At 44.4% G+C, this 22772-nt stretch overlaps 1 pseudogene; it reads left to right on the plus strand.

Annotated features, from left to right (window-relative positions):
• The first annotated feature begins 42 nt into the window (after positions 1–42).
• On the plus strand, positions 43–22566 carry LOC139545859 (calcium-binding protein 4-like; annotated as a pseudogene).
• The last annotated feature ends 206 nt before the right edge of the window (positions 22567–22772 follow it).

Below are 22772 nucleotides of genomic sequence, written 5' to 3' on the forward strand. Positions count from 1 at the left end.
TTTGACACAGAGGCAGCCAATATCAGAGCCTTAAAGGAAGAGATGCCGGCTCTTAGAGATGGATGGGAGTCTCTCCTGTCTGAGGCAACACTGATTGCTACACAATTGGATGTTGCACCTCAATTTAGCAAGGAACACCGCCGCCAGAGGAAAAGGAAGAGATTCCATGATGAGACCTCTCAAGAGGAGACAGCTCAGGACAGTGCAGCAACGGTGTTTCAGAACACAGTGTTTTTTACTGTGGACAACATCATAAAAGTGACTTGGACACTAGGTTCCACACCACTGCAAAAATTGTGGAATAATTTTCTGCTGTTTTGAAAGTTGGGCAGATTAGTGAGGATAAAGTCTCTTCTGTGTGCCAACCACTGATCATGAAGTATTCCAGAGATCTTACACCTGAGTTTCAACATGAAGTAAGACACCTGAACACTGTATATGCTGCCACCTTTCCCCCCTAACTTGTCCCCTCTTGGTCTCCTGAATGCAATTTGTAAGATGCAGCTGCAAAGCATTTTTGGAGAAGTGTGAGTTGCTTTACATATATTTTGCATACTGCCTGTGACTGTTTCTGGTGGCGAGAGAGCTTTCAGTAAGCTAAAACAGATTTTTTTTAAACGCATTGAGCTCCACTATGTCCCAGGACAGCCTTTGCAGTCTTGCCATGCTGTTAAATGGCATGGCTATGGATATTGGATCACTACACACATGATGCCCACAGGCTGAGAACTAGATATATCTCAAAATAATGGCTGGATTGCCATACAAATTGTTGTGCACAACCAAGTGGAGAAAACTATTGATTTGTTGACCACTTGACCTTTCCTCTAGCGCCATCATCAGGCCTTTTCATTTCCATTTTGTTTTCCATTTCCACCTTTACAGCTGCTAATTTTCTAGTTGGTATGTATACTTAGTTCAAAAATCTGCTGCTGATTTGATTATTTTGTTTGTTATGTCATTCTATAGATGATAATGTTAATTTTTTTAATTGAAGAGGTAAGATGTATATTTAAGTGATATTTATTTGAAGTTATTTGAAGTTATTCATTAATGTTAAGAATTTTCCATTCAAGAATGTTAACATTAAAATTACATTTAGATTGTAAAATATATTTAGCACATTTCTTATAGAGAGTATCAGTCTTGCATCAAATAGTGAATTCCACAGAACGTTGCATGCATGTCTGCACAATGTTATATTTTCACAGCTCACTGTCAGTAAATATCGTACAGTAAATATTGAACTACAAGAGAGTTGCAAACATGCAAAGGTAGAGTTATTTAAAGCTTTGAATGGGTCGAATGGGTTCTGGAGGTGTGTGGTTACAGCAATTGTGCAGGGTTGGTGTGGCCTGTGGTGGTGGGGCCCAATGTGATATCTTTTCATGGGGCCCAAAATCCCTGGTGGCTCCCCTGGGGATGACCAGGGATGTTCTCTCGGGAAGTGTGTGAATTAGGCCATTTTCCAATTCTGCTAAGCATTCAAACTGTAACAAGTACTTTTGGGTGTCAGGGAAAATGTATGGGGTAAAAAGTTGTGAAAATATTAATAATAAGGTACAGATACCCAAAAAAACTACTTAAGTAGTACTTTCAAGTATTCTTTACTTAAGTACTTTACACTACTGCCTACAACAATCATTTATGGGCACGGAGTTTGGTCCTCCCACAACGACACACTGTAAATGTCAAGGTGCCAGGGATGTTCATAGTAGTGACAGGTGACGCGACGTGAACAGAGTGCTATGATTTTCGTTACGCATCTGCGCGCGTCCTGCGTCAGCGCCACATAGCAATCAGGTGGTAAATACAACTTTTAAGAACAGCTTTTGAAGGCAGCTATGGTTTTGTTGTTACCGTACGAAGGCCGACAATGTGAGAAAATACACAACCAAACGGCAATGAGTAGGCCTACTGCTGAAACGAGACTAGGAGCAAGACGCAATCTAGAGTTCCTCTTTTCCCAAATCCGAATCTAGGACGTCCTTGCTGAGTTCTTCCTCGGTAAGCGGTAGATCGACATACTTCCCTGAACGCACGACAGGAACCGACCGAAATCATCATCGTCCAGCTGCAATTCAAGTGAGCAGCAATGCCGTAGAGGAGTCATTATTGTCGGCAGAGTGCGACTTTAGTGCGCGGAGACCCCTGTGCCACCCTTCGCTACTCGGCAACGTTACCCAGAATAGGGCAACGACCCGAGTTAGTAAGAGCCAGCCCCACGCCTCGAACGGACAGATACCCGCTGCCAACTACCAGGAAGACCCATCTGAGCAACATGGTTCGGACCGAGGTGTGAGAGAACACTGCAAGTCATCCAAGCATCACCGACACCACCGGAAAACGACCCGGGACGATCCACCGCCTCCAAACCACCACAGCCACACTCACCCTACCCACTTGGACCCCAGAATACAGCCCCACTCTGATTGCAGAGATGACACCGCGCTATTTTTTGAGTCGAGGGACCATACAAGGCCAAGTTCGCCCACTAGCGGGAATGCCAGCATGCCTTCCCCAGCTTCCTCATCGCCTATCCCGGTGTCCAGCCGATCCTCTCACCGCTCCGGAAGGTCCAGTGCGGCATCCTTTGAAACCGACTTCAATTTGCGCCCAATTCTCAGCTCGGGTTTTGGGCAGGTAAGGCCCAATTAAAAGTATTTCTTAATTATGAAAAATAATGATTAACTAGGAATCACTGATTTATAAGGATACGCTTCTTCAAATAGTTTGGTCATTATGATTAAACATATTACATTGTGGCAAGGACAGATAGGAATAGGCTATATTTCATCATCAATAAGGCCCATCTAGCCCTGTAATGTAGGCTATTTCTTAAGAGGGAGTAATAGGCCTACCTTTATCAGGGTATTGATCTCAGATAGAGGTAGTAGTCTGAATGTGATTGATAGTGCATGAAAACTAATATTTGAGGGTCACAATTAACATCTTGTAGTGGAATCTCACAGCTATTTAACATGCCTGACGAGCATAGTAAATCAATTACATTAATAATGGCTGAGCTTGTCTGTGAAAGTGCAGAGGGCTTCAGTAAGTCCTCTTATCAGAGCTCCTCTGTCAGGGAACCGTGAATTGGAAACCATATAGGCTATCCTCATTGTACGTTTCACATCAAGTCATCCAGAAAAGCAATGCACACATTTGGAGCACACAGGGCACACATTAGCTATACATATCAGATTTTTCTGGCATTGTAATATATTCACAGCTACACACATTGCTGTATAAAGCCATGTCTGGATTGATGGTTTCTCAGCATGGATGTACAGTACATTCTGAAAGTATTCAGAACTTTTTCCACATTTTGTTATGTTACAGCCATATTCTAAAATTGATTAAATAATTAAAATTAAAAATTAAAAATCGATCTACACACAATAGCCCATAATGACAGTGAATACAGGTTTTTAGAAAAATGTGCAAATATATAAAAACATTTTTTTATTAAATCTTATTTACGTAAGTATTCAGACCCTTTACTATGAGACTCGAAATTGAGCTCAGGTGCATCCTGTTTCCATTAATCATCATTGAGATGTTTCTACAACTTGATTGGAGTCCACCTGTAGTAAATTGAATTGATTGGACATGATTTGGAAAGGCACACACCTGTCTATATAAGGTCCCACAGTTGACAGTGCATGTCAGAGCAAAAAGCAAACCATGAGGTCGAAGGAATTGTTCATAGAGCTCAGAGACAGGATTGTGTCGAGGCACAGATCTGGGGAAGGGTACCGAAAAATGTCTGCAGCATTGAAGGTCCCCAAGAACACAGTGGCCTCCAACGTTCTTAAATGGAAACGGTTTGGAACCACCAAGACTCTTCCTAGAGATGGCCGCCCGGCCAAACTGAGCAATCGGGGGAGAAGGGCCTTGGTCAGGGAGGTGACCAAAAACCCAATGGTCACTCTAACCGGGCTCCAGAGTTCCTCTGTGGAGATGGGAGAAACTTCCAGTAGGACAACCATCTCTGCAGCACTACACCAATCAGGCCTTTATGGTAGAGTGGCCAGACAGAAGCTACTCCTCAGTAAAAGGCACATGGCACAGCTTGAAGTTTGTCAAAAGGCACTTAGAGACTCTGACTATGAGAAACAAGATTGTCTGGTTTGATGAAACCAAGATGTAACTCTTTGGCCTGAATGCCAAGCTTCACGTCTGTAGGAAACCTGGCACCATCCCTACGATGAAGCATAGTGGTGGCAGCATCATGCTGTGTGGATGTTTTTCAGCGGCAGGGACTGGGAGACTAGTCAGGATTGAGGGAAAGATGAACAGAGCAAAGTACAGAGACATCCTTGATGAAAACCTGCTTCAGAGCGCTCGGGACCTCAGACTGGGGGCAAAGGTTCACCTTCCAACAGGACAACGACCCTAAGCACACAGCCAAGACAAAGCAGGAGTGGCTTCAGGACAAGTCTCTGAATGTCCAAGAGGCCCAGCCAGAGCCCGGACCTGAACCTGATCAAACATCTCTGGAGAGACTTGAAAATAGCTATGCAGCAATGCTCCCCATCCAACCTGACAGAGCTTGAGAGGATCTGCAGAGAAGAATGTGAGAAACTCCCCAAATACAGGTGTGCCAAACTTGTAGCGTCATACGCATGAAGACTCGAGGCTGTAATCTCTGTCAAAGGTGCTTCAACAAAGTACTGAGTAAAGGGTCTGAATACTTATGTACATTTTATATTTCAGTTTTCTATTTTGTATAAATTTGCAAAAATGTATAAAAACAATTTAATCCGTTTTAGAATAAGGCTGTAACGTAACAAAATGTGGACAAATTGAAGGGGTCTGAATACTTTCAGAATGCACTCTACAGTAGTTCACATGGGAAGGAGAAAGTCAGAGAGACAGAGGAGCGAGAGAGAGCAGAATGGTTCTGAAGTGTTAATTTGTATTAGACTGATATCAATTCTATTTGCATATTCATATATACATTGATCAAAAAGCTATGATGATATCTGTTTTGTATTTTACTCTTTGAAGGTAGCCTAGTCACTTTGAAGTATCTCGTCAAGGTTAAAGGATCTTAGAAGTTCCACACATCACTGCACCCAGAGCAGGTGTTTTCCAAACATGTGTCGGATGTGTTTATAGATATTGTAATTATTGCCCAGAAATAAATAGCCAATTATTATTCATACACAGAGCTTAAACTACATAGTGACATAAGCCTTCACATAGTCGATTTACTCATGTTTAGATAGGCCTGTCTATAGAGTTTAAGGAATTGGTTTAGCAGGGTTGTTTAAGTGTCATAATGCATCAACTAACGTTGGTATAGCGCCTACATTCAGGCATGATCTTTACACTAGAGGCCACTCTGATAATGTATAGTATTCCTCAAAATGGAACATGCTGAGATCAGAAAACATTCCTATAGTAGGGAATGACTTGTGTCCCTGCTCCGTAAACATAATAATGTGCTCCTGCAGACTGGGGTCCTTAGTGTTCATAAAGTGGAAGTTGGTACTGGTCTCTTAGAGAGTGTGGCATCATGGAGTGGGCTCTTGACTTGTATAGTAATGAGGTTTTGTGATATGCTATTTCTCATACTTTGGTTATCATTTCAATAAGTATAGGTGCACTATAGTGAATTAGTTTCCTTTTTAATGTGTTTTTGCTGAGTGTTTGCATACTGAAGCTTTGGTGCTTCTAACAAGGAAGTCAGTGAGTATGACAACCCTCAGCTCAGCAGCCAATCTATTTTCTCTGTCATCTGGACTCTGAGTCAGTCAGGAAGTGTGTGCCAGTGAAACATAAGTTGAATATGAATCAGCTCTTTATGACACAGTAATTGAGAGGTAGTGTAACACATGGACTATCAGATCCCCAAATAGCAGGTGTTATTTGGACACACTGTTTCTGAGACAAATAAAGCAGACAGCTCCTTCTACCTATTCACTTTTTTTTTTATAACAGACCATTAGAGAATGTTCTAAAATGAATGCAACGCTACAATGCTCTCCCTGTTTCCCTCCCTCTCTCTTCTTCTCTCTCCATGGTTTTCTCTCCGTCTTCTGTGATTTTCTCTGTGAAATTGCCTCTGTATATCTGTTAGGTCAGTGTGACCTAGTCATAGTCTACAGAGGGGAGGTGATGAGAGGGTAGGAGAATGGAGGATAGATGGGGAAAATAGAGCCAGGTGACAGTTGAGCAGAAAAATCTATTAATCGCTGACCTGTACATTTACCATGAATTTAGAACAGGGGCATCATGCACCCCAAAATTCTGGATGAGAATGAGAATATTGCAGTTTTCAAACACCTGAAACAGCTTTTTCCAGCAGAGCCATAATCATTGTGCTTAATTCTATGTAAATAATAATAATCATCATATCTAATGCATACCTCTTGAGCTGTCTGTATCCTCGTGACTTTTATTTTGTTTTAAGAAACTAAATATGCTTCTCTGCATCTCTGCAAAAGATCTGAGTAAAAGATTGAAAGGAGTGAGTCTTACTCAGTACATTTAGTAATTGCTTGCTTTTCTAAAGTCTACCAACCTTGCAAGCAGACATGCCAGTTAAGATATTTAGACAAGCTAGCTACTCTAACTTAATTGAGCTAGCTACTCTAACTATATCAAATCCAAGATGGAGTAGCAGACGTGTGTTGTCTTTGTTTTTCTTCTTTTTTTTCTCGTACTAATTTTTTCATCTCACTTTCTATCTATGAACTAAATATACTTTCCTGCAACCTGCCTCACCCAATGTGGTACGAATCTGCTATTTATATTCCTTTTATCTCGAACCTCCGTTAGCTGGCTAGCTCCTAACTAGCTACTAGTCTTTGTTAGCCACGGCTAGCGGTCTTCACCTTTAGCTCGGACACCTCCAGCTTTAGCTTGGACAATACATGCCAGTCTTTACAGCACGATATCAACACAGAGCAAATCGGACTGCTTCTCTCTACCACATCAGGCGCTGCTGCGCCTTCTTCACAACGCTGTCTGTGTGGGTGGACCAATTCAGTTTGTCTGTGATGTGTACGCCGAGGAACTTAAAACTTACTACCCTCTCCACTACTGTCCCGTCGATGTGGATAGGGGGGTGCTCCCTCTGCTGTTTCCTGAAGTCCACGATCATCTCCTTTGTTTTGTTGACGTTGAGTGTGAGGTTATTTTCCTGACACCACACTCCGAGGGCCCTCACCTCCTCCCTGTAGGCTGTCTCGTCGTTGTTGGTAATCAAGCCTACCACTGTAGTGTCGTCCGCAAACTTGATGATTGAGTTGGAGGCATGCATGGCCACGCAGTCGTGGGTGAACAGGGAGTACAGGAGAGGGCTCAGAATGCACCCTTGTGGAGCCCCAGTGTTGAGGATCAGCGGGGTGGAGATGTTGTTACCTACTCTCACCACCTGGGGGCGGCCCGTCAGGAAGTCCAGTACCCAGTTGCACAGGGTGGGATCGAGACCCAGGGTCTCGAGCTTGATGATGAGTTTGGAGGGTACTATGGTGTTAAATTCTCACGTAGTTATTCCTCTTGTCCAGATGGGTTAGGGCAGTGTGGTTGCGATTGCGTCGTCTGTGGACCTATTGGGGCGGTAAGCAAATTGGAGTGGGTCTAGGTTGTCAGGTAGGGTGGAGGTGATATGGTCCTTGACTAGTCTCTCAAAGCACTTCATGATGATGGAAGTGAGTGCTACGGGGTGGTAGTCGTTTAGCTCAGTTACCTTAGCTTTCTTGGGGACAGGAACAATGGTGGCCCTCTTGAAGCATGTGGGGACAGCAGACTGGGATAAGGATTGATTGAATATGTCCGTAAACACACCAGCCAGCTGGTCTGCGCATGCTCTGAGGACGCTGCTGGGGATGCCGTCTGGGCCTGCAGCCTTGCGAGGGTTAACACGTTTAAATGTTTTACTCACGTCGGCTGCAGTGAAGGAGAGTCCGCAGGTTTTGGTAGCGGGCCGTGTCAGTGGCACTGTATTGTCCTCAAAGCGAGCAAAGAAGTTATTTCGTTTGTATGGGAGCAAGACATCCTGGTCCGCGACAGGGCTGGTTTTCTTTTTGTAATCAGTGATTGACTATAGACCCTGCCACATACCTCTTGTGTCTGAGCCGTTGAATTGCAACTCTACTTTGTCTCTATACTGACGCTTAGCTTGTTTGATTGCCTTGCGGAGGGAATAGCTACACTGTTTGTATTCGGTCATGTTTCCGGTCACCTTGCCCTGGTTAAAAGCAGTGGTTCGCGTTTTCAGTTTCGCGCGAATGCTGCCATCAATCCACGGTTTCTGGTTTGGGAATGTTTTAATAGTTGCTGTGGGTACGACATCGACAATGCACTTTCTAATGAACTCGCTCACCGAATCATCAGCATATTCGTCAATGTTGTTGTTGGACGCAATGCGAAACATATCCCAATCCACGTTATCGAAGCAGTCTTGAAGCGTGGATTCAGATTGGTCGGACCAGCGTTGAACAGACCTGAGTGCGGGAGCTTCCTGTTTTCTGTAGGCTGGAAGCAACAAAATGGAGTCATGGTCAGCTTTTCCGAAAGGAGGGCGAGGGAGGGCCTTATATGCGTAGCGGAAGTTAGAATAACAATGATCCATGGTTTTACCAGCACTGGTTGCACAATCGATATGCTGATAGAATTTAGGGAGTCTTGTTTTTAGATTAGCCTTGTTAAAATCCCCAGCTACAATGAATGCAGCCTCAGGATATGTGGTTTCCAGTTTACATAGAGTCAAATAAAGTTTGTTCAGGGCCATCAATGTGTCTGCTTGGGGGGGAATATATACGGCTGTGATTATAATCGAAGAGAAATCTCTTGGTAGATAATGCGGTCGACATTTGATTATGAGGAATTCTAAGTCAGGTGAACAGAAGGACTTGAGTTCCTGTATGTTGTTATGATCACACCACGATCACACCACTGATGTCTCTCTGGAATGCTACCCTTGCTCGGATTTCATCAACCTTGTTGTCAAGAGACTGGACATTTGCGAGTAGTATGCTAGGGAGTGGTGAGCGATGTGCCCGTCTCCGGAGCCTGACCAGAAGACCGCTTCGTTTGCCCCTTTTACGGCGACGTTGTTTAGGTTCGCCGGCTGGGATCCGATCCATTGTCCTGGGTGGTGGGCAAAACACAGGATCCGCTTCGGGAAAGTCGTATTCCTGGTCGTAATGATGGTGAGTTGACGTTGCTCTTATATTCAGTAGTTCCTCCCGACTGTATGTAATGAAACCTAAGATTACCGTGGGTACCAATGTAAGAAATAACACGTAAAAAAAAAAATACTGCATAGTTTCCTAGGAACGCGAAGCGAGGCGGCCATCTCTGTCAGCGCCGGAAGTAGTCAAGCCAGGTGGAGACCTCACCTGGCTTAACTGGTGCCACCAGAGATTAAATCTCTCGCATTGTCACTCAACGCCTAGGTTTACCTCCACTGTACTCACATCCTACCATACCCTTGTCTGTACATTATGCCCTGAATCTATTCTACCACGCCCAGAAATCTGCTCCTTTTATTCTCTGTCCCCAATGCACTAGGTGACCAGTTCTTGTAGCCTTTAGCCGTACCCTTATCCTACTCATCCTCTGTTCCTCTGGTGATGTAGAGGTTAACCCAGGCCCTGCAGCCCCCAGCACCACACCTATTCCCCAGGTGCTATCATTTGTTGACTTCTGTAACCGTAAAAGCCTTGGTTTCATGCATGTTAACATCCGAAGCCTCCTCCCTAAGTTTGTTTTATTCACTGCTTTAGCACACTCCGCCAACCCTGATGTCCTAGCCGTGTCTGAATCCTGGCTTAGGAAGGCCAGCAAAAATTCTGAAATTTCACAGCAACTTGCCCAAGCCTCCCCTGCTTCTCCTTCACCCAAATCCAGATAGCTGATGTTCTGAAAGAGCTGCAAAATCTGGACCCCTACATATCAGCTGGGCTAGACAATCTGGACCCTCTCTCTCTCTCTCAAATTATCTGCCGCAATTGTTGCAATTGCTGCTATTCCAGTTTCAGCTGTTCTGCCTGCGGTTATGGAACCGCCACCTGTCCCGGACCTGCTATTTTCAACTCTTGATGATCGGCTATGAAAAGCCAACTGAAAATTATTCATGATTATTATTTGACCATGCTTGTCACTTATGAACATTTTGAACATCTTGGCATAGTTCTGTTATAATCTCCACCCAGCACAGCCAGAAGAGGACTGGCCACCCCTCATAGCCTGGTTCCTCTCTAGGTTTCTTCCTAGGTTTTGGCCTTTCTAGGGAGTTTTTCCTAGCCACCGTGCTTCTACACCTGCATTGCTTGCTGTTTGGGGTTTTAGGCTGGGTGTCTGTACAGCACTTCGAGATATTAGCTGATGTACGAAGGGCTATATAAAATAAACTTGATTTGATTTGCAACCCCTATTACCAACCTCTCTTTCGTATTGTCTGAGATCCCTAAAGATTGGAAAGCTGCCGCGGTCATCACCCTCTTCAAAGGGGGAGACACTCTAGACCAGGGGTGTCAAACATACGGCCCGCGGGCCGGAACCGGCCCCCAAGGAGGTGCGATCAGGCCCGCAGGATAATTTGAAAGTGGAAAAAATGCATAAAAGACATGGAATTAATATTTTTAATTCGCTGCAATTCATGGATTATCCGCTAAGGGGCGCACTCTTTCCATCAGAGTAGAAGACAAGCTGCATCACTGAGACAGACTGAAAACAGCAGACGGTATCAATGCGCCATCTGCTGCTTGTTACGACGTTGTTAATACCTTGGTCTCTACCTCTCCGCTACACCCTCATTAGCCAAAATGTCGTTATCCAAACGGAGAAAAGTAGATAAGGAGTGTAGAATTTTCAAAGAAAAATGGACCACGTCCTATTTATTTACAGAGATGCACGGAAAACCTTCGTGCTTGGTGTGTTTGCAACAAGTTTCGGTATTGAAGGAATATAATATTCGACGCCACTACGAGACTCATCACAGCGAAAAATATGACGGCTTGCAAGGACAACTGAGAAGAGATAAGATTAACGAATTGCTGGCGGGTCTGAGGAAAAAGCAGTCAACTTTCATCCAGAGCCGAGAAGTCAGTGAAGCAGCGGTAAAAGCCAGCTACCTAATTGCTAGCGAAATAGCATTAGCATCGAAGCCGTATTCCGACGGTGACTTTGTTAAACGATGCATGATGAAGGCGGCTGAACTTGTATGTCCCGAGAAGCGACAAGCTTTATTGCACATAAAAAAGTAAATTGCACATTTGTCTAAGGAAATATGAGGTGTTTCATGAAATGTTTTGTAAAAGGATAGTTCATTAAATTTCAATATTTTCCTAATGTTCTTGTGCTTCTTTACACCAAAACAAAGGAAAGACATGATATTTTGGTTATTTATAGCAGAGTATGGTATAATTTTAATGGTCCGGCCCACTTGACATCTCCCTAGGCCGTATGTGGCCCACGATGCGAAATGAGTTTGACACCCCTGCTCTAGACCCAATCTGTTACAGACCTATATCCATCCTGCCCTGCCTTTCTAAAGTCTTCGAAAGCCAAGTTAACAAACAGATCACCGACCATTTTGAATCCCACCGTACATTCTGTGCTGTTTTCCGAGCTGGTCATGGGTGCACCTCAAGGTTCTAAACGATATCATAACTGCCATGATAAAAGACAGTACTGTGCAGCCGTCTTCATCGACCTGGCCAAGGCTTTCGACTCTGTCAATCACCGCGTTCTTATCGGCAGACTCAACAGCCTTGGTTTCTCAAATGACTGCCTCGCCTGGTTCACCAACTACTTCTCAGATATAGTTCAGTGTGTCAAATCGGAGGGCCTGTTGTCCAGACCTCTGGCAGTCTCTATGGGAGTGCCACATGGTTAAATTCTCAGGTCGACTCTTTTCTCTGTATATATCAATGATGTCGCTCTTGCTGCTGGTGATTCTCTGATCCACCTCTACGCAGATGACGCCATTCTGTATACTTCTGGCCCTTCTTTGGACACTGTATTAACAAACCTCCAGACGAGCTTCAATGCCATAACACTCCTTCCGTGGCCTCGAACTGCTCTTAAATGCTAGTTAAACTAAATGTATGCTCTTCAACCGATCGCTGCCCGCCTAGCATCACTATTCTGGGCGGTTCTGACTTAGGTATTTGTAGTTGTCTACATATTCTAGGTGTCAGACTGTTAGACTGTTAATTCTCCTTCCAGGCTCACATTAAGCATCTCCAATCCAAAATTAAATCTAGAATCGGCTGTCTATTTCGCAACAAAGCCTCCTTCACTCATGCTGCTAACATACCCTCGTAAAACTGACTATCCTACCGATCCTTGACTTCGGCGATGTCATTTACAAAATAGCCTTCAACATTCTGCTCAGCAAATTATATGTAGTTTTGTCACCAAAGCCCCATATACTACCCACCACTGCGACATGTATGCTCTCGTTGGCTGGCCCTCACTTCATATTCGTCACCAAACCCACTGGCTCCAGGTCATCTATAAGTCTTTTCTAGGTAAAGCCCTGCCTTATCTCAGCTCACTGGTCACCATGGCAACACCCACCCATAGCACGCGCTCCAGCAGGTGTATTTCACTGGTCATCCCCAAAGCCAACTCCCCCTTTGGCCGCCTTTCCTTCCAGTTCTCTGCTGCCAATGACTGGAACGAATTGCAAAAATCACTAAAGCTGGAGACTTATATCTCCCTCACTAACTTTAAGCATCAGCTGTCAGAGCAGCTTACCGATCACTGTACTTGTACACAGCCCATCTGTAAATAGCCCACCCAACTACCTCATCCCCATATTATTTATTTTTGCTCTTTTGCACCCCAGTATCTCTACTTGCACATCATCATCTGCCCATCTATCACTCCAGTGTTAATGCTAAATTGTAATTATTTCACCACTATGGCCTATTTATTGCTTTACCTCCCTAATCTTACTACATTTGCACACACTGTATCTAGATTTTTCTATTGTGTTATTGACTGTACGTTTGTTTATCCCATGTGTAACTCTGTGTTGTTGTTTTTATCACACTGCTTTGCTTTATCTTGGCCAGGTCACAGTTGTAAATGAGAACTTGTTCTCAACTGGCCTACCTGGTTAAATAAAGGTGAAATAAAGACATTTAAAAAATGGATAGCCTGAAATGGCATCTTGGTAGCTAGTCATGAGGTTGGGAACCTATCTGGTCTAGCTAAAGCCATCGTCATAAAATTGCTAGGTGGCTAGTAGTATTACAAAGAAACAACAACAAAAATATACAGTACCAGTAGAAAGTTTGGACACAGCTACTCATTCCAGGGTTTTTCTTTATTTTTACTATTTTCTACATTGTAGAAATTACATTTGGTAAAAGGTAGCAGCACAAGCTAAGGACTGATAAGTATTACAATATGACTGAGATGCAGCATGACATAATTAACAGGTCGAAGGCAGGGCCCTAAGCACTTTGAACAGGTCATTCATATATATATATTTTTTATTATTTGACAGGGACAATGCACATCAATTAACATTTCTGCTGGATAGTTTTCAGCTGTAGTCCCTGGGCAAATAGATAAAAACATTTAGCGTCACAATTTTTCCCTAAGAAAATTAAATCAATTCAAGAAATAAGTCCCTAGATGGGCTAGCTAGAAGGAAGACGTTAAAAATAATAATTGTGGGCCTCCCGGGTGGCGCAGTGGTCTAGGGCACTGCATCGCAGTGCTAGCTGTGCCACCAGAGTCTTTGGGTTCGCGCCCAGGCTCTGTCGCAGCCGGCCGCGACCGGGAGGTCCGTGGGGCGATGCACAATTGGCCTAGCGTCGTCCGGGTTAGGGAGGGTTTGGCCGGTAGGGATATCCTTGTCTCATCGGGCTCCAGCGACTCCTGTGGTGGGCCGGGCGCAGTGCGCGCTAACCAAGGGGGCCAGGTGCACAGTGTTTCCTCCGACACATTGGTGCGGCTGGCTTCCGGGTTGGAGGCGCGCTGTGTTAAGAAGCAGTGCGGCTTGGTTGGGTTGTGCTTCGGAGGACGCATGGCTTTCGACCTTCGTCTCTCCCGAGCCCGTACGGGAGTTGTAGCGATGAGACAAGATAGTAATTACTAGCGATTGGATACCACGAAAATTGGGGAGAAAAGGGGGTAAAATGTATTTATTTTTAATTTAAAAAATAATAATTGTGAAGAAACAAAATACAATAAATAAAAAAATAGACAAATGTCAAATCGATATTATGCACTGCAGCCCTTACAACATTTTTAAAGAAATTAGAGAATTACAGACAGGTGTCCATCTTTGGTTTTAGAAGTGGGGGAACATAATTTTTTATCCAGTCAGTTAAACACTCCAAACAGCCTACCTGACCACTCGGAATCGTCCGCATGGTCCTAAAGCACACCGTTGCCTCGTTTTGTATCACAATCCAATGATAAAACTGGGGGGAATGCAATTTCAGAATGCGGGGGGGACATCTATCCCCCATCCCCAGTGAAAGTTGTACCCCTGCTCACACACACAATACAACTCACAACTGTACCTCTATCCATTCTGTCCCATAGCTGTCCCATAGCTGCTGACTGGCCACCCCTCGTAGCCTGGTTCCTCTCTAGGTTTCTTCCTAGATTCTGGCCTTTCTAGGGAGTTTTTCCTAGCCACCGTGCTTCTACACCTACATTGCTTGCTGTTTGGGGTTTTAGGCTGGGTTTCTGTACAGCACTTTGTGACATCAGCTGATGTAAAAAGGGCTTTACAAATACATTTGATTGAAATTTGATTACTACGGGTCTCTCAAAACCGATTTATGGTCAATCTGGCGTCTACAGTGGCCATACAGCATTTACTGCAATGCAACTTCCGCAGAAGTCAGAACATTCATATTTCTTGCACTTTAGTTTCCCGGTGCTTGACATAGGAGCTCAGCCAAGAAATGATGAAGTAAAAAGGCAACACCATTTTCCCACCTGCATCTCCCCTTCAACCCTTCATTTTTTTGGTCCCGCAACTGCCTGTCTCCACTTCTTGTTTCAAGCTTCCCCTTTCATAGATGTCGTAAAGAGGTCAATGGAACTCAACCAAACCGTTGTCAACCCTAATACATGTTCAGTTCATCGTCATCAATCATCTGCATTACAGTTGAAAACTACTTTGACTTCCACAACTGATTTCTCTATGCTACTGTAGCTATGCTACCAGCTTATACGAACGAGAGTTAGCATTTAGCAGTCACTTCTTCTATACCTGAAAAGGGACAACTTCTAAATGTTATGCAGCGAAACCAGCAAAATATATCCAAATCGGATTTTAATAACCACATTGGGCTTGTTACAATACATCAGTCATGATGGATTTGACGAATATACACTTTGTTAAATCAGATTTTTTGAATGTGTGCTAATCCAGCGTCCTTCTATCCCAATTATCTTTTTCCAGGAGTTAAAACCAGTTTTTGTGTCTTTGAAATCCCTACATTAAATCACTACATGAGGTACCATAAAGATGTTTATATTTGCGAACTTATTCTGATAGCCTTTCGTCAAAGTTCTCCATGTTTTGTTGTGAAGGAACTTGTCAAGGAGGTGTTTATACAGAATGTACCGCCCCCACCTACCGTCAACCAATCATGTCAATGCGGAGCTATACGGAGAAATGCAGAGTCCTCTGCATTGCCGGATCAAGCATAAATCACGTTTAACTGCCCTCCATATACCCTTGCCCCCCTAGAAAGCTGGTCCATGAAGACAAGAGACAGTACAGAGTGGTGCAGTTCTGCGAGGAAAGGGGCTTTGCCCTTACAGGGGCCTTTCAGGAGCCCCTCATGGCCCTAGCACAAAACTGCACTCTCATTCACAACATTATGGGACCACCTGCATCTTCCTGCACAAAGACCTGGACAATAATACATCTCGACACACAAACCCATATATATGTTTGTATCCGTGTGTTTGTTTGGTAAATGCAATCAGACATTTTAACACATCCATTTGGCAAATCCGTCCATAATTCTATCCTCCTGCTTACAACCAAAAACTAAAGCAGGAAGTACCAGTGACTCGCTCAATATGGAAGTGGTCAGATGACACAGATGCTAAGCTACAGGACTGTTTTGCTAGCACAGACTGGAATATGTTCCGGGATTCAGCCGATGGCATTGAGGAGTATACCACATCAGTCACCAGCTTCATCCACTTCATAAGTGCATCGACGACGTCATCCCCACAGGGAATGTACGTACATATCCCAACCAGAAGCCATGGATTACAGGCAACATCCGCACTGATCTACAGTCTAGAGCTGCTGCTTTCAAGGAGCTGGACACTAATCCGGACGCTTATAAGAAATCCCCCGACGAACCGTCAAACAGGCAAAACATCAATACATTTAAGATTGAATCCTACTACACCGGCTCTGATGCTCATCGGATGTGGCAGGGCTTGCAAATTATTAAGGATTACAAAGTGAAGCCCAGCCATGAGCTGCCCAGAGACATGAGCCTACCAGACAAGTTAAATTACTTCAATGCGCGCTTCGAGGCAAGCAACACTGAAGCATGCATGAGAGAACAAGCTGTTCCAGACAACTGTGTGATCACGCTCTCCTGACCAACTGACATTTCCAACCTCTTCCTGACAGTATGTAATACCTACATGTTTCAAGCAGACCACCATAGTTCCTGTGCCCAAGAACACCAAGGTGACCTGCCAGAATCTAGGAAGAATGACTACTGACCCATAGCATTCACGTCTGTAGCCATGAAGTGCTTTGAAAGGCTGTTCATGGCTCACATCAACACTATCATCCCAGAAACCCTAGACCCAGTCCAATTCACATACCGCCCCAACAGATCCACAGATGACGCAATCTCTATTGCACTCCACACTGCTATCTGGACAAAAGGAACACCTACATGATAATGCTGTTCATTGACTACAGCTCAGCATTCAACAACATATTGACCTCAAAGCTCTTACTTAGCTAAGGACCCGTGGACTAAAAACCTCCCTCTGCAACTGGATCCTGGACTTCCGGACGGGCCGTCCCCAGGTGGTAAGGGTAGGCAACAACATATCTGCCACAGGGGCCCCTCGGGTGCATGCTTAGTCCTCTCCTGTACTCCCTGTTCACCCACGACTGCGTGGCCATTAAGTTTGCCGACTACAAAACGGTGGTAGGCCTGATCACCGACAGCCTGAGACCTGGCAGTGTGGTTCCAGGACAACAACCTCTCCCACAACGTGAGCAAGACAAAGGAGCTGATTGTGGACTACAGGAAAAGGAGGGCCGAGCATGCCCCCATTTACATCGATGGAGCTATAGTGGAGCGGGTTGAGCGCTTCAAGTTCCTTGGTGTCCACATCACCAACAAACTATCATGGTCCAAACACACCAAGACAGTTGTGAAGAGGGCACGACAATGCCTATAGTGCATTCGGAAAGTATTCAGACCTCTTGACTTTTTCCACGTTTTATTACGTTTTCACTCATCAGTCTACACACAATACCCCATAATGACAATGCAAAAACTGAAATATCACATTAACATAAGTATTCAGACCCTTTACTCAGTACTTTGTTGAAGCACTTTTGGCAGCGATTACAGCCTCGCGTCTTCTTGGGTATGATGCTAAAAGCTTGGCACACCTGTATTTTGGAAGTTTCTCCCATTCTTCTCCGCAGATCCTCAAGCTCTGTCAGGTTGGATGGGGAGCGTCGCTGCACAGCTATTTTCAGGTCTCCAGAGATGTTAGATCGGGTTCAGGTCCGGGCTCTGACTGGGCCACTCAAGAACATTCAGAAACACGTCCCAAAGCCACTCCTGCATTGTCTTGGCTGTGTGCTAAGGCTTGTTGTCCTGTTGGAAGGAGAACTTTTTAGCCCCAGTCTGAGGTCCTGAGCTCTCTGAAGCAGGTTTGCACCGTTCATCTTTCCTTTGATCCTGACTAGTCTCCCAGTCACTGCCGCTGAAAAACATCCCCACAGCGTGATGCTGCCACCACCATGCTTCACTATAGGGTGATGAGCGGTGCCTGGTTTCCTCCAGACATGACGCTTGGCATTCATGCCAAAGAGTTCAATCTTGTTTTCATCAGACCAGAGAATCTTGTTTCTCATGGTCTGAGAGTCCTTTAGGTGCCTTTTGGCGGGCTGTCATGTGCCTTACTGAGGAATGGCTTCCGTCTGGCCACTCTACCATAAAGGCCTGATTGCTGGAGTGCTGCAGAGATGGTTGTCCTTCTGGAAGTTTCTCCCATCTCCATAGAGGAGCTCTGTTAGAGTGACCATCGGGTTCTTGGTCACTTCCCTGTCTAAGGCCCTTCTCCCCCGCTTGCTCAGTTTGGCTGGGTGGCCAGCTCTAGAATGAGTCTTGGTGGTTCCAAACTTCTTCCATTTAAGAATGATGGGTGCCACTGTTCTTGGGGACCTCCAATGCTGCAGAAATGTTTTGGTAACCTTCCCCAGATCTGTGCTTTGCCACAATCCTGTCTTGACCTCCTGGCTTGGTTTTTGCTCTGACATGCAATTACAACTGTGCAACCTTATATAGACAGGTGTGTGCCTTTCCAATGTCCAATTAATCTAATTTACCACAGGTGGACTACAAGTTGTAGAAACATCTCAAGGAGGATCAATGGAAACAGGATGTACCTGAGCTCAATTTCGAGTGTCATAGAAAAGGGTCTGAATTCTTATGTAAATAATGTATTTCTGTTTTCGCTTTGTCATTATGGGGTATTGTGTGTAGATTGATGAGGGGGAAAAATAACGTCATCCATTTTACAATTAAGCTGTAACTGTGGAAAAGGGGAAGGGGTCTGAATTCTTCCCGAATGCACTGTATTCCCCCTCCGGAGACTGAAAAGATGGCAATGGTCCTCAGATCCTCAAAGTTCTACAGCTGCACCATCGAGAGCAGCGTGACTGGTTGCATCACCGCCTGGTATGGTAACTGCTCGGCATCCAACTGCAAGGCACTACAGAGGATAGTGTATACGGCCCAGTACATCACTGGGGCCAAGCTTACAGCAATCCAGGACCTCCATACCAAGCGGCGTCAAAGGCCCTAAAAATTGTCAGACTCCAGCCACCCAAGTCATTGACTATTTTCTCTGCTACCGCACGGCAAGCAGTACCGGAGCGCCAAGTCTATGTCCAAAAGGCTCCTTTACAGCTTCTACCCCCAAGGCATACGACTGCTGAACAGTTAATCAAATGGCTACGCAGACTATTTGCATTGACCCCCCCCCCCCCCTCGTTTTACGCTGCTGCTACTTGCTGTTTATTATCTATGCATAGTCACTTTACCCCTACCCACATGTACATATGACCTCAATTACCTCGACTGATCTGTCCCCTGGCACATTGACTCAGTACCGGTACCCCCTGTATATAGCCTCGTGATTATTTAATTGTGCTACTTTTTTTACTTTAATATTTAGCATTTTCTTACTCTGCATTGTTGGTTAAGGGCTTGTAAGTAAGCATTTCATGGTAAGGTTGTATTTGGTGCATATGACAAATAACATTTGATTTCATGTGTGGTGTGTGTGTGTACAAATATGCTGAGACAGCAAACATGGACTTACCTGGGGCTACATACGCCATGTTCAACACACTTTGTTTTATGTTTGTGTTGTGTATGATGTCAAAGGAAACACCTGCGGTCTGTGTGATTTAGGTTATTGGCGAAGACTTAGCTGTGGCTCCTGATGGCTGCTTGATGTTTAGCCAACAGTATCTCTTTGGGCCTCTCTGTTTTCTGTGTGAGTGGTTCCAGTCAGACAGTTCTTTGGGCCTGACGTCAGAGTTGATGCTGTGTTTACACTTCTCTCTGCTTCTGCAGGTTAACCCCTAAGGGTTCTGGGATATGTCTCTCTCCCTATCTGTCCTCTGTATCCTTTAAAGGTTGCTTTCATTGTAAGCCAGAGCTGACAAAAGAACACAGCTACATTCTTTTGCAGACTGAAAGACAGGCGTTTCCCAGTTGTGCTGTGTGTCTGATGACACAGGGAGCAGTCTGAATGGGTGTCATTAGATGTTTGAAAACATTCCAGTGACTTCATTCTTTACTATATTGCTATTGTCCCTTGCTTGAGTTGCACCAGAATAAATTATCATGGAGCAGACCGCTGATTTACCTTTCAAAGTCACTTTGTTCCTGGCATTGTTAGCATCAGATAGTGTAAGAATATAATAGGAACGACTTTTGTTATTATCACTAAATGACTTATTCATGATGTTGATTTTTATTAATTGTTAACTGAATTTTATTGCCAATTCTGATTACACTGAGACTGTCTTCTTTGCCCTAATAGGACAGAAAGCTAAGGCCAGAGGAGATTGATGGTAAGGTTTTTTTAATGTACATTCCTGTGCTTGTCTCTCTGTAGTTGTCGCTGGTAGTGGCAGTAGTACAGACGTTTTTAGATCACTGCAGAGTAATCTTCCTCTGTATTCTCTCTGCAGAGTTGGGGGATGCTTTTAAGGAGTTTGATAAGAACAAAGACGGTTTCATCAGCTGTAAAGACCTGGGAAACTGCATGAGATCCATGGGATACATGCCTACTGAAATGGAGTTGATAGAACTGAGCCAACAGATCAACATGAATTGTGAGTGTGAAAGTATGTGGACACTTGCTCGTCGAACATCTCATTCCAAAATTATGGGCATTAATATGGAGTTGGTCCCCCCTTTGCTGCTATAACAGCCTCCACTCTTCTGGGAAAGCTTTCCACTAGATGGAACATTGCTGCAGGGACTTGCTTCCATTCAGCCACAAGAGCTTTAGTGGGGACAGGCCTTCCAATTCATCCCAAAGGTGTTTGATGGGGTTGAGGTCAGGGCGCTGTGCAGGCCAGTCAAGTTCTTCCACACCGATCTTGACAAACCATTTATGTATGGACCTCGCTTTGTGCATGGGGGCATTGTATTGCTGAAACAGGAAAAGTCCTTCCCCAAACTGTTGCCACAAAGTTGGAAGCACAGAGTCGTCTAAAATGTCATTGTATGCTGTAGTGTTAAGATTTCCCTTCCCTGGAACTAAGGGGCCTAGCTCGAACCATGTAGAACAGCCCCAGACCATTATTCCTGCTCCACCAAACTTTACAGTTGGCACTATGCATTGGGGCATGTAGCGTTCTCCTGGCGTCCGGCAAACCCAGATTCATCCGTCGGATTGCCAGATGGTGAAGCGTGATTCATCACTCCAGAGAACTCGTTTCCACTACTCCAGAGTCCAATGGCGACAAACTTTACACCACTCCAACCGACGCTTGGTGATCTTAGGCTTGTGTGCGGCTGCTCGGCCATGGAAACCCATTTCCAGATGATGCCGTTGTTGCTCCTAGACGTTTCCACTTCACAATAACAGCACTTACAGTTGACCGGGGCAGCTCTAGCAGGGCAGAAATTTGACAAACTGACTTGTTGGAAAGGTGGCATCCTATGACGGTGCCATTTTGAAAGTCACTGAGCTCAACAGTAAGGCCGTTCTACTGCTAATGTTTAGCTATGGAGATTGCATGGCGGTGTGCTTGATTTTATACACCTGTCAGCAACCGCTGTGGCTGAAATAGCCAAATCCACAAATTTGAAGGGATGTCCACATACTTTTGTATATATAGTGTATTTGCAGTACAGGTACATTACACCATGGTTTGCTAATTCCCTCCACTAACATCTTCTTTCTCTCTCGTTTCTTCTCTTTTTGTAAAGCTGGAGGTCATGTTGATTTTGAGGATTTTGTGGAGTTGATGGGCCCCAAACTTCTCGCTGAAACTGCAGATATGATTGGTGTGAAAGATCTAAGAGATGCCTTCAAAGAGGTGAGAAACCGGAGGGAGGAGAGGGTGATACGGAGAAAAGTAGTTATGTTGTCTCTAATATTTCATGCTCTGGATTATGAATGTGATCATTTGTTTTTTCCTCTTGAAGTTTGACACCAATGGTGATGGAGCTATAAGCTGAGCTGAGAGAAGCCATGAGGAAGTTGCTGGGACAACAGGTGAGGTTACAGAATCAAGTCTGTCAGAGTAGCTTAATCAATGTATGCATCACTACTAAAAACTGTTTGTTTTGCACAGACTTATTCCTCCTATGTTACTGGACTGTAGGTTGGCCACAGGGACATTGACTTGAATGGTGATGGGCATGTTGACTTTGAAGATAAGCTGATGCAGATCTTGTTTATCTATACCAGCATACTAATAAAATCACAGATAATATTGTAATGGCTAGAGACTTTGCTACTTATGCTGTATGCAAGGTAGTCTCTACCTGCTGGGACAGGAGTGCTTCATGAATGCTTGATGTCGACTGGTCTTCCTTACTCTTCGCTCTCATATTTCCTTCCTTTTATCCACTTTCTGGCAAAGCTTCAAATAGCTTTGATATTTGCAAACTGTTTCAACCATGTAAGGAAAGTGTGGTCTCCATCATAAACAACTATGGGTCAAATCACTGTGAGTCAAATATAGACATATGATACTGTCAACTCCCACACAGAGCAAAAATATGCATATTTTACCACACACACGCACTGTCTGTACTTCTAATCTTTGACAGATCTTATCCTCTCTTTTCACAGAGTTTGTACAAATGATGTTCCGCTGAGAGGAGGAGTGGTCAATATGGCTTCAAGTTGTTTATGCTGAATGTGAACCTCTGCCACTTTTTCATCATCGAATGAGCAAAGCAGAGGAAATACTAGGACCTCTGAGCAATTTTTTCCTGAGGGGAAACTGGAATTAAAGCCCTTACATCTAAGGAGAAATGGATGAACACTGTTCTCCCCAAAATAGTGTTATT

This window comes from Salvelinus alpinus, chromosome 19, assembly GCF_045679555.1.
Source record: "Salvelinus alpinus chromosome 19, SLU_Salpinus.1, whole genome shotgun sequence".
Classification (NCBI taxonomy): Eukaryota; Metazoa; Chordata; class Actinopteri; order Salmoniformes; family Salmonidae; genus Salvelinus; species Salvelinus alpinus.